This window comes from Mus musculus, chromosome 3 (genome assembly GCF_000001635.26).
Source record: "Mus musculus strain C57BL/6J chromosome 3, GRCm38.p6 C57BL/6J".
NCBI classification, from domain to species: domain Eukaryota; kingdom Metazoa; phylum Chordata; class Mammalia; order Rodentia; family Muridae; genus Mus; species Mus musculus.
In genome coordinates, this window is record NC_000069.6 from 82,658,522 (window position 1) to 82,672,272 (window position 13,751).

Consider the following 13,751-nt stretch of genomic DNA (forward strand, 5'->3'; position numbering starts at 1 on the left):
ACATGTTAACCCCTCTTATTTGAATGTCAAATGTCCTACACAGCCCATGTGTTTGAACACATAGTCTCCACCCATCTGGCAGGTTTTGTAATCTTTTGCTCCCGAGGCCTACCTGGTACAAGAGGCTGTATAGGTGACACCTTGACGATAGTTATAGGTCCTGGGGGCCCAAGCTTCTAATTCAAGCTCCAGACTGCAGGACTTTTGAATGAATACTCTTTACCTCCCAAGTCCCTGTCTGATGATGGGAGGGCTCCTCATGTAAACAGCAACATGTCTATTATAGTTTCTATGTAGATATGAGGCGGAAATGCAGAAAACAAAGTAAGGAATTTACTCTCTCGGGGCGGGGGCTGTAGTGTATTGATGACTTTTATTTGTTAAATCAAATCTTCACACATGATAGTCACACAGCATTCCTCAAAGGAAATGGAAATGTGACCATCTGAAACTCATGGAGAGTCTTTAACGTTAAAGGTGAAAACTAGTCTCTTTGGCCAATTTTCCTTCTAACTAAGATACAAAGTGGGATAAATAATGCACCCACAGCACTTGCCTGCGGAAAATTTTCTCTTCGTTTGACCTTGTTACTGATTTTTTTTTGTTTTCATCTATTTTTAAAATGGCTTTATTCTTTCTACCAAGTAGCATTTTGCTGAGATGCCCTCCTATTTAGAGAGTTATTTTTCTTATCCTCGAAGACCTGAAATTGTACTGTTTGGATGCAGCTCATTTTAAAATGCTGTGTTGGACAGGAAATAGAAGAGCATTGAAAAGAGGCAAACAGGGAACATTAGACACAGATTTGTCTCCCATGCTTCACGGTGATAAATTTGCTGCTCTATATGTTCAAGTTCAAGAATCCCTTACTACACATACGTTTCAAATACAAAAAGGTTTGTGTATTAGGAGCTCGTATTGGCAGAGGCAGTCCTTGTAATGATGATGGAAAACCAAGTGTGAAATCTACACTACCAGCAGAAAGAACACATTCTACTGAATTCAACACCCAATCTTTAGGATAGGAAAGTTGGCTCAGTAGGTGGAGCCCTTATCATGCAAGTGTGAGGACCTGAGTTCAAATGCCCAGAACACGTGTAAAGGTGGTTTCAGAACAGTGGGTCTGTAATCCCAGTGTCCCTACGGTGAGGTGGGGAGCAAAGACTGAAGAATCCTCAGACTCTTGGAAGTCAATCAGCCTTGATTATATGGCAATGGACAGCAAAGAGACTAATCCTGTCTCAAAAAAAGGTAAAGTGAGAAACAGCACCCTCTGAGCTCCACGTGGCTCTAAGCATGTGAGTGCATATGCTGTCTCTGTCTCTGTCTCTGTCTTCCTCTCTCTCTCTCTCTCTCTCTCTCTCTCTCTCTCTCTCTCACACACACACACCTCTCATACACACTCACAGAGACAACTCTCTCACCACACACACACACACACACACCTTACACACATACACTCACACCGTACACACATACACTCACAGAGACAACTCTCTCACCACACACACACGCACACACACACACACACATACACAGATACACCTCTCCCTTTCTCTCTCCCTCTCTCTCTGTCTCTCCCTCCACCTCTATTTCCCCCTGCACTTTCCCTCCCCAACCCCAACTCTCTCTCTCTCTCTCTGTATTCTGCTTGTGGGTCAAATACAAGCTCTCAGCTATTGCTCCAGTGCCATGCCTGCCTGCCTGATGCTACGCTTCTTGTCACAATGATCATGGATTCTCCCTCTGAAACTGTAAACCCTCATTAAAGGCTTTCTTCTATATGTTGCCTTGGCCACGGTGCCTTTTCACAATAGAAAAGTAAACGTGACAGAAGTTATACAGAGTGATGGGATTTAAATGTAGGCACCTGTAGCTCCAGATCCATATTTATTACCAATAAACTTCCAATAAATGTAATCTAAAATTGATGCGATTATATTTAATATTAATGGAATAATGAGGCCAAAGTACAATAACTAAAGAGCAAGACACCAAGTGGAGGAACTATTTATATTATGAACACTAAGGGAGTCGATGCTAGAATTATAAGAATTCCCACACACGAACAACCAAACATTATCTTATAGAATAAAAATTCCCTTCACAAAAAAGAGTTATAAGTGACTCAGAAATATGCAAGAAAGTTCCAAAGTTCCAATTATCCTCCTTTCCCCAATGCCATGCCCTCCTCTCCAGTCAGTCTGCAAGCCTAAGCTTGCTTCAGCCAGCCAGGACCCAGCAGCTGATGTCAGTGACTGTGGAAGCTTCCTTTGCTGCTGCAGCACTAAGCTGTATTTTCTGTCCTCTTCCCGTTCTCTCCACAGGCCTCTGGAACAAATCCTCCTTTCTGAACTTCATCAACAGTGGCCCAGATTAAATCATTGATGTGAATCTTCTTTTTAATCATCTTATTCAAAGAAACATTAAGCTCTTTTCAGATGCCATGTCTCTCATTCTGTTAGAAATGGTGATAGCCTGGGTTATGTGAAAGGCTCTAAATGAGGATGCTCGATCCGGTCCTTATCCTTACAGGCAGGAGCCTGGGCTGGAAGTTGCTCATTCAAAGGCCTCCTAAAGAAGGGAGATGGTTTTACTCTGGGCTTTTACTTCCACTTCTTCATTTATAGAAAGTATATTTAACTCATTCACATCTCAGTGTATGTGGCTCTGTGAGGGGAAGACAGAATGAAAAACAAGGAGAGAGGGAGAGAGGGACTGAGGGCAAGGAAGAGGAGTAAAAGAAACAGGGTGCAGAGGAAGAGAGGGAGCTGCCATGGGAGAGGGGAGAATAGAAATACTGAAACACGAGGAAATTTATAGAAACAATTAAAATTAAAAACGTGTCTTACCAAAGTGGACTGTGAATTCACCAAGGAAGTTTTCAGTGCCAGAGAATGATAAAATTAGAGGTGACCCTAAAAGGACTAAGTTCAGTTTCTTCACTTTGCAAGTAAGGAAATAAAAAGCCAAAACTATAAAAGGAACAAGAGGCAAAGCTTGGGACAGAACAGAATGAGGGTACTGCCAGGCAGAAAATCCCCCATTGTGATGTGGCCAGGCAAGCTGTGGGATGCTGCTGCTCTGAGTCCTGAAAAAAAATGATTTTATTTTACTCTAAAGATGCTACACTTAGACTTTTGGCTTTCCAAGTCTTAAAGTATTCAGCTACTTCCCTCAGGACAGACATGAGGACTCTATGAAGGGAACAACGGTCACATGAGGGAGGACATATTTATTAGCAAGTAAGCAGACATTTTATATGGTCATGTTGGAGGACTGTGGTCCCCGGAGTTGACCCCAACATTTCTTTAAAAGCAAATAAGAACACTAGCTAGGCTGGCCCAGCCCACAGTGAGAACCCCAAGGGAAAAAACAGGAGAGTATTCTCAGTTACTTGATCATCACACATTCAAAAGAAAGGGATTGGGAGAGAACGGGAGTACAAGAGAGAGTCACAAGCAGATACCTGCTATTGGTTCTCCTAGACTCTCCCATCTCAGCTAAGGAAATGAGACCCGATCCATGTGCCAGGCTGCCCAGTATAACAGATACTCCACTAAGCAGGATTAGAAAGAGATGGTCTGAGAAGAAAATGAAAAGGCTTTCTTCCCAGCCGGGGTGCTAGGTAACAAATCACACAGAGGTTCGGAGTTTGGTTTCAGGAGGCACAGACTTGCTTTCTCCCTTTGGTGAGATAATTCTGAACACATCCCAATCAGAAAGGCATCCCATGAAGTTCCTTCCTTACTGACGGGTGGAAGAATCCCCGGGGATTGAAACAATCGCGTAATTCATGATTTGAGCAACTAAAGGGACACCTTCAATAATTCTTAATTTTACTTTAAATTGCATTAACCTGTTGGCTAATGGATTATCCCAAGAAGAAAATACATAATTTAATTTTACAAACACTCTTGGATGAACACATTCTTCCAGAAACCTCAGCCTGTACCTCTAAAACTCTCCTCGGCCAGCTAAGCAGACAGGTCTACGGGTTTGAAGGAGTCTGTTCTTACAGCAAAAGTGGGAAAAGCCCACCTTTAATCTCCCAGGTCAGCAGGGGAGTTAAAACACAGATGTGTTCCAGTCTTCAAATCACCCACATTAAGGCCTGCTGGAAACAGCATCTGGCTTTTCCAATAGGAAAAAAAAATTAATGACCAACTGGCAACAGTTATAACCCTTCATTTATGAGTTTGTCACTACATTTCAAAACAACTCTCCTTCGAAATGATGCTCACAGCCCTTTCCTGCTACCATTTCCAAACAAGGCCACCCAAAGGAAACACACATTAAATTAACACATTCCTGAGTGAAGAAAACACAGATATACTGGAGCCCTTGAACACACTTGGCTGTGCTCTCTAAACCACAGCCCCACTGAAAAGAAGTCGCCTGCTGGCTCTCTAATGGTGCATTCAGAAAATGTCTTCAAAAAATCCCAATCAGAAATGTTGAATCAAAATCCCATTGTTCCTCCTCCTCTGTAAGAGAACTGTGAAGGATGGATGCCCGAGGCTGGAAAAGCAGCAACCCAGTAGGAAGTGACCTGAGCAGAAGGGCACAGTTGTCAGAGCCTGTTCCCCAGGCAACATCTACAGCACAGGCCAAGCTACAGAGAGATGCACCCAGACAAGGTTGTCCCAAGTTAGAATGGAGTGTTTCAGCTGCTAAGTGTAGCTGACACTAGCTTTTGGTTTTCCTTTTTTTTTTTTTTTCCATAAAAAAAATCTCATGGTTTTAGATCGAAACACTTGGATATCTACTTTAAATGGGGCTTGATTATACATCCTGCACCCACAGGACAGATTAGAGACCGCAACTGTCCACTGCTAGGAAACCTCTCATCTCCAAGAATGGAACCAAGAGCTTCCAGATGTCATAAAAGCCTGGACCTCCGCGGTGGTTTTCATTCCCTGCAGTTACCATTTCACCACTTTGAAATGAGTAACAGGTCAGAAAGTTCTTTGAGACACCTTCTTTGAGTTAGAATTCACAGAGAATTCCTGGGAGGCGTTTTTCTCTGCATAGACCTTCTGAGAGCTCAGACCATCAGAATTCAAGGGGTCTTAGTCTTCCAGGAAGTGTGTAGTAGGGTCGGAATTAAGACAGTGAATGGTTTAAGTCCAACTCTAATGCTTGTCTCCACGGCCACATTGTACTACTCCTGGGGCTGCAGTTCCCTGAAGCACTGCGCAGACCGCCTTGCCTCGAGAAGTCTGCGCTAGAGCGATCAACTGCCTGTGCTGCTTCCGCTGCCCAGGAGCCTCTAACAGCTGCACAGACAGGGAGCCAAGAGAAGTGCTCCGGGCAACCTGAATCAGGGCACTGCGGTGAATCCATGGCATGATGGGAACGAATCCTCAGTGCTCCTTTCAGCCATCGCCACTCACAAATCAGCAACGGCAGTTCAATCCAGAAGTTACCACAAGGCTCCGAGTTACTCTCTACAAAGCCATGATGAGCGAAGATCAGTAGCACAACGCAAGGTGAGTCAATGCAAGAGCGTCCTCATTGAAGACTGGGCAGAGCAGGGCGAACCAAAGCTAGGGCCGCTTCCCACTGTCTGTTGGGTCATATTTATAGTCTTTCTAAATATCACAAGTCCGTCCATGTGTTTCGTGTTCTGCTTGAGCAAAACATTATCTCACCTGCGTCTGCTTCATTCTTTCAAGGGTCTGCTTCAGCAGAACACTCGTTCACGTGCCTGCTTCAACATTCTTTCAGGTGTCTGGCTTCACAAAACATCCTTTCACCTGTCTGCACCAGCAAAACATCACATGGCGTAACTGAGCCTGATGTCTTGCTGGCCTTCATACACATGCCCACACAAGTGCACACACACACAAACACGCTACAAAGAAAAACAGAGAGAGGAGGGGAGGGGAGGGGAGGGGAGGGGAGGGGAGGGGAGGGGAGGGGAGGGAAGGGAAGGGAAGGGAAGGGAAGGGAAGGGAAGGGAAGGGAAGGGAAGGGAAGGGACGGAGGGATGGAGGAAAATTAAGTACTTGCTAGTCATTAATAGTCATGTTTTGCCATGTGCTCAGTTGAGAGCCAGCCAGAGCCAAGCTTAGTCTAATAGAGGGCTCTCAGCATCTTATCCTCCTAGAAATCCTTTCTCCTGAAATGTGTCCCTCCCAGGATTGTAATCTGCCGGCCTTCCTAAAGACATCTACTTATCTCACTTCCCCTTCTCCTCTTTCTCTACTAAAGATCTTACAATAAAATGTCAATCCCTCAGAACCTATGGGAAAGGTAATACATAACCAGGGCAGCTCACCTCCCGCTTCAGAGACATCATATTAGCGTTTTGACAGCAGCCTTGTACACACACAACATAATTAGGAACCGGCTTGCAAATCCCCATCGGTTCGCATCATCCTTCCCAACAACACTGAATGAGAGTTGCTAAGAGCAAAGTGCGGTTTTCACGTTCAAGTTTAGCCATATCTAATGCACACTGCACGCGTCACCTATTAAAGGGCACAGATCAGTGACATTTATTCAGAGAGCTGTGCATCAGTAACGCATGGAGTTTCTGAGCATTTTCATCGACTTGCACCCACCAGCAGCCACTGGGCTTCCAGCTCATTTCCCCTTAAAAGCTTCTCAGCCTTCCTAATGCTGAGATTCTTTAATACAGCTCCTCGTGTTGTGACCCCAACCATGAAATTATTTTCATTGCTATTTCATAACAGTAACTTTGCTAGTTACATAAGGGTAATTATTAATTGTAATGTAAATATCTGATCTTCAGGATATATGACATGTGACCCCCATGAAAGACTTTTGACTCCTAAAGGAGATGCAGTCCACAGGTCGAGAATCCCCAGCCTAAAAGAAAAAAACCCCAAAGTGGGTAAGATGTAAATCTCACCAGCTGCTCAGGAAATAGAATGAAGGAAAGACTTAAGCCAGCTTGATGGCAGTCATGCAGTGCAGCTGGGAATTTAGAGAGAAGGGAAAGCCTAAGGTGTAAAAGAAAGCAACCTGAGATTTGCAAGAAAAAGTCAGGTTTTCTGAGGAATCCAGAAGAGCAGGCAGACTCAAGGCTGCATGGTTGTGGTTCTTACACTACTATAATTTATTGTTGTTTTTTTAATTTCCACAGATTTGTCTAATTTACAACAATTTATACAAGCAAACACAGATGATATGTTGCATCTGCCTCCTTTTTTCACCCTTAGCAAAAGGTTTTTTACAGTTTTTTCATGTTATGCTATTCATACATTTTTTTTTATTATTTGGTATTGAATAGTTTTCTACTATATAGCTGCTCCACAGGTGGCTTATCCATCTGTTGATTGATGACTATTTGGGTTGTTTTCACTTTTAGATGTTCTCGTGGATACTGCTGTGATCAACACTGGTACACAGGAATGAAATTCCCTTTCATTTCTCTTGGCTATAAATTTACATACAGTAAATTTATGTTTAATGTACTGAGAAATGGTCAGGCTGTTTTCCAGAGTAACAACACCATGTTACCTTCCTAGTCCTCTGAGGATCCCATGGCTGCCACAGTCTTGCCAATACTAGCTGCTCTTCATTGTAAGCTTACCAATAGCTATGGTGTTTCAGGGAAGCTCTTTGTGGTTTTAATTTTCATTTCCTTAATGACACTGACTACTTTGATGGCTAATCTTTCCTGTCATCTTGATTACATCTGGAATCAACTAAAATCCAAGCTGCTGGGCACCCCTGTGGGGGAATTTCTTGGGTCACACCTTGTGGTGGCATCTCAGATGAAAGGACAAGGACGAAGGAAACGTTCCTTTTGCCTTCCAGCCCTCACTCGTGCTGGCAGTTTCATCTGTTCTGTTTCTGAGACATTCCTTCACTAGTCTTAGAAATACTTATTTGGCATTCCAAGGTAGACTGGAAATCAGAGGTTATCAGCAATCCTCCTTATACTCCAGAATGAAAGTCCCAGGGCATCCAGCCTCCTAGACTGAGCAACTACTGGATTCTCAACCTTTCCATCATAAGACAGACGTTGTTAGACTACATAAACCACAGTCTGTAAGCCACTCTAATACACTGTGTGTGTGTGGGGGGGGGTGTTGGGTGTGTGTGTGTGTGTGTAAAAGAGAAGAGGGGGGAAGAGAGAGAGAGAGAGAGAGAGAGAGAGAGAGAGAGAGAGAGAGAGACTAATTTTAAGTATTGTGTGTGCTTTCTTGTTCCTACTGAAAATTTGTCTTTCCTCCCTGAACAAGTTTATTCAAACCCCATGCTTGAAATCAAGCTGGTACAGTAATTCCTGCTTGTAATCCAGCATTGTGAATGTGGAAGCAGGAGGATCCACAGTCCAAGTCCGTTCTCAGCTACATAGCAAGTCCAACAATACCCTAGGCTACAGGAGACACTGTGTTAAAACAAACAAACAAATACACAAAAGCAAAATTTATGTTATCAAACTGCAGTCATATCTCATACTTTGTATATGCATGAATTTTATCAAACAAATTCTTCCACACAATGAGTCATCTTTTTTTTATTTTCTTACATTGTTTTGCAAAGTGGAGTTCTTAAAACTTAATTAATTTTACCTTTTTCTGTTTACTTGTCCTTACTGCATTTCTAAGAAATCATTGCCCAATCTAAAGTAACAGAATCTTCTTCATAAGAATTTTGTAATTGTAGTTCTTGCATTTACATCTGTGATCTCAGTTAAGTTTTGCATGTGGCAGAGGTAGTCCTGATTGATTCTCTGCATTGTGGCTATCGAAGTATTCTCCCACCATTGACAAGCAACTGTTCATAAAGGCAAGAACTTAGCTCTAGATTCAAAATTATATCCATCTACTCATACATATGTCTCTGAGCTGGCACTCTTTGTAATCCTAGCTACTACCACTTTCCAGGAAGGTTTTAAATTGGAGAGCTTAAGTCCTTAAACCTCACCCTTCACTTTAGGATGGTGAAGGAGCTATTCTGGGTTCTTGATTTTCTATATCAATTGGAGGACTGTGATAGTTATTATTGTTTGCCAACTTTACAGAATCTAGAATTATTCAAAACTCTAGTCTCTGAGCATGTCTAGAGATATTCTAGATTTGACTCATTGGGGAAGGAAGATAAACCCTAAATGTGGACAGAAACACTCCATGGTTTGAATCCTATGTGTGCAAGGGAGAAAGAAAAATTATTTAAAACATTGCTCTCTCCTTCCTGATTGTAGATATAATATAGCCAACTACCTCAGTTCCCTGCCACCATGATTTTCCCAGCATGATGGAGTGTACCTTCAAACTGTTGGACAAAATCCCTTCCTTTTTTGAGTTCTATTGTCTTATATTTTTCATGACAACAAGAAACACAAAATTGTTACTGAAACATGAGGTCATTTCTGCAATGGAGCATATGTTCATGGGTCTATGGAATAGATTTGTGGGAGAAATGTACAAGAATTTGTAACTTGGGGCTAAAAACAGACTGTTATAGGCAGAACTTAATGAACCATTCTGGTAGCGACTTGAAAGACCAGAATGCCAAGGAAAATGAGGAATCTAGAGTCCCAGATCATAAGATTTTAGAAGAGAATGAGAAGAAGAGGGGAACTTGAAGTTATTTGTGTAACTTCCTGGTAACACAATCCTACAGTAGTATCTGTCCTCTTTGATAGGGAGAGGAGGGATTCAAACTTGTAGACAATGGGAGTATGAGAAAAATAATAACTGTTGAAGAGAGTCACACTTTTAAAGTGAAAATTCATCCCCTGCAGTAAGACAATAGCAAAGGCATCCTTGAGGCAAAACCCTATTCTTTGAAATTTCATCTTAGGAAAAAATGCATATTTATTTGAAAGGATGAAATTTAAATTCAAAGGGTCACTGAACAACAGATTCCCTGTCCCAAATAGCTACATAGAAAATGTTTCTTATTGTCAGCCTGGAGGACACACAGAGGCCTATACAACCATGGTCCTAGGAGATTAGGCCATACCTAGAACTGACTTCAAAACATGTCATAAAGGTTACAAAAGTTCCCAACAGTATAACCTCAGTGATAAAGGATTCCAAGGCAGCTGTGTTGGAAAGTGAAAGAAACTTTCGGAGGTAGATGGTCATTTGGTAGGTAATTGGCTTGAGAGATAGAGGTTGTATTTAGGCTAGCGTTTTAAATGGTGGTAAACAATTGTATGTCAACTTTAGATAAACTAGACAAAATTAATAAATACCTAGAATAACACGAATATCCCAAATAAGCTCAAGAAAAATAAAAATAAAATAAAATAAATAAAAGACCAATCTGAATTGGCTCCTTTTTTTGTGTAAGTAGACCACATTCAACTGAATTTCCCACATTCGAGCATATTTGGTAGCATAAATTAGTAATAAGTAGTTAAAACAAAGGACACAGAGCTGGGTGCTTAGGAAGGGCGTGAAGCATAGGGGAGGATGAATCTGATCAAAACAATCTTACACAAAACTCTCAAGGAACTGCTAACACCAATGAAGTGTCATTTTTCATACGTAGAGTAGATCTTCTCACCTCAACCAATGGAATTTTTGATTATTATTCACAAACATTGCAGCTGATTTGTCTCCTAGAAGTTTCAGATCCTGTCAATTGACAATCGATATCAGCTATCATGAGGCAACCCCTTGTGGACTTTACATAAAAACATAACTCATTTCATCTGTAACCTTCTTTTTCTTTTTTTTTTTTATGTACTCAAACTTTTTTAACTAGGTATTTATTTCATTTACATTTCCAATGTTATCCCAAAAGTCCCCCACAGGCTCCCTCACCCACTCCCCCACCCACCCACTCCCACTTCTTGGCCCTGGCGTTCCCCTGCACTGAGGCATATAAAGTTTGCACGACCAATGGGCCTCTCTTTCCACTGATGGCCGACTAGGCCATCTTCTGATTCATATGCAGCTAGAGACACGAGCTCCTTCCTACAGCTCATGGTAATCTCATAGTGCAAAATGCATTCAGTCTAACTTCAATAATCCCCAAGTCTTCAACAGCTTCAACACTGGTACAGTGTGTGAATGCACACTCTGATTTCTTCTGGAATCCATAACTTACTAAAAGTATGTTGTTTAAATTTTATATGTTTGTAAGGTTCTCCAATTTCTTTTGCTTATATAGCCCTAATTTAACAGTGTATTTCTGATAATATCATTGCCTCAACGTCTGAGGGAAACTGAGCCTGGTTTTACCAGGAATGCAATCTGTGTAAACGATAAAGTCAAAGAAACAAAATATGCTGGCATTTTCGGCAAAGGTCAATGATTCTGACGGGTTTATTCATAAAAATCTGGCAAGAGCATCTGAAGTCAAACACGTCAGCTCACAGATGGAAGCTCAAAACTTGGAATATGAAAGGAAAATCATAATCTGAAGTTCAACCTATGCTATGATGTGAGTTCAAGGCCAGCCTAAATGACATCAGATTAGGGGAAGAGAAAGGGCTTATGGGAGGTTTATGAGAATTTTTCTGCAAATCATAGCCTGAGCAATATAACAGAGGATGGGACATAGATGTACTATGCTGCACATTCTTGGTGTTTTCTTAGAACATTTAAGCAAAAATGCCTAGTACTGACTGTAACTTACTTTTAAAATGAGGTTTTCTAAAAGTATTTGCTCCTCAGAAAAATTGTGACTTAGTCATATCCTGACTCTTCTAAAAACAGCCTTGTGAATTTGTCTTTTTGTTCCTGAATCCAAACTATTTCTAAAGATATTAATCAATCAATAAATTGACATTGGTTTTTTGAAATTTTTGTTGTTGTTGTTGTTCTTATTGTTTTGACACAGTCTCATGCAAACCAGACTGACTTCAATCTTGCTATGTAGTTGAAGATGACCTTGAACTGATCCTCCTGTTTTCATCTTCCAAAACACTGGGATTTAAAAAATGGGTCAGCTGATATAGCTGTCTCATAGGAGGCTATGCCAGTGCCTGGCAAATACAGAAGTGGATGCTCACAGTCATCTATAAGATGGAACACAGGGCCCCCAATGGAGGAGCTAGAGAAGGCACCCAAGGAGGTGAATGGGTCTGCAACCCTATAGGTGGAACAACAATATGAACTAACCAGGACCCCCAGAGCTCGTGTCTTTAGCTGCATATGTAGCAGAAGAGGCCTAGTCAGCCATCATTGGGAAGAAAGGCCCCTTGGTCATGCAAACTTTATATGTCTCAGTATAGGGGAACACCAGGGCCATGAAGTGGGAGTGGGTGGGTAGGGGAGCAGGGCAGGGGGAGGGTATAGGGAACTTTTGGGATAGTATTTGAAATATAAATAAAGAAAATATCTAATAAAAAAATAAAAAATGAGTCAGGGAAATATCCAACAGAGAACCTGAAGAGAGCACCCCCAGTAGATAGGCATGGCCCTGCAATGGAAGTGATAGGAGAAGAACTGAAGGATCTGAAGGGGTTTATGACCCGTAGGAAGAACAACAATATCAACTAACTGGACCCGGCAGAGCTCCCAGGGATTAAACCACCAACCAAAGTGTATACATGGAGGGATCCATGGCTCCAGCTTCATATGTAGCAGAGGACGGCCTTATCTTGCATCAATGAGAGGAGAGGCCCTTGGTCCTGTGGAGGCTTGCTGCCCCAATAAACAGGGATGCTAGAGTGCTGAAGTGGGACTCGGTGGGTGGGGGAGCACCCTCTTAGAAACAGGAGAGGTAGGATGGTATGGGGAGCTTGTGGTGGGGAGACCAAGAAGGGGGACAACATTTGAAATGTAAATAAATAAAATAACTAATAATAAAAAATGGGTAAGCTTTTAATTTTATTTAAATTTATATTTATTTATCTTTACTAAATGATTACGTTCTTTTTTATTCCTTAAAAAGAACATAACAGGAATAATGACGTTGTATCAGACTTTTAAATTTTTAGTTATTATAACACTTTTGAGACCACTTTCAGGACTGAAAAATAATCTAACAAATTGAAAGAAAGTTTAGATTTTCTAGTTTAATTATAAGTAAGATGTGTTAATTAAATATGTTTCAACAACTGTGTACTTTGGGACACGTTTATGTTCAAACACATGTGAAATCTTCATCTACAAACAGATTTTTTTTAGGTTAAGTACTCTTATTGGTCAAGGACAATCATAATGTGGCTCTTAGAAAAATAAATAAGGATGTAAGAGATTATTAATTATTTCTGTATTCATTGTATCCTCTTATCCCCCTACAATAATTAATAGAAAATGCAAATTGGGTGCTATAATTTAACAATGACTATCCTTCTTCTGTGTTCTCATAATTATGATTGCAACAATAAATCAGCCAGGCTATGTAGCCTTGTCAGCCACAGGTGCACATTGCCTTTCCAGCAACCATCGCATTAGTTTCTATTGCAAAACTGGGTGTTATAAAAGCATTGCAAGATGTATGGGGGACATGGAGACAGCAAGCTGCCCCCTCCCTTTGAGAAACTTAATTCACTTGGTTTTTCTTGTATAAAAACCCTTACTTGGTAGCCATAGCTAGAGCCTGAGTCCTCTGAACAGAGACTCTGGGTTTCCACAGATGGTCAGTGAATTCCTGATAAGGAGACATGGTAAACCCAGTCTCTTTCTAGAGGGTCAGAGGATGAGTAGCTGTGGTTCTTGGAGATGGCATCAAAGGTGGCACTGGCAATGTTGCCCAGGATGCAGCCCTTGGCTAATGAGTAGCAGTCATCAGTACTGGCCAGCAGCCACTGCTTCTTGGGCACAGGGGCAGAGACAGATGCTAGTGCCTCTGGGTGCAGGGGTGAG

General features: G+C 41.6%; 1 long non-coding RNA gene across 1 annotated transcript; it reads right to left on the reverse strand.

Moving 5' to 3' along the window:
• Positions 1-1,999: 1,999 nt before the first annotated feature.
• Positions 2,000-6,379, reverse strand: Gm29999. Its single transcript, XR_375746.1, has 2 exons — positions 6,284-6,379; positions 2,000-2,574 (listed from the first exon to the last, which is right to left on the reverse strand). It is a non-coding gene; the product is annotated as a predicted gene, 29999 (long non-coding RNA).
• Between the last annotated feature and the right edge of the window lie 7,372 nt (positions 6,380-13,751).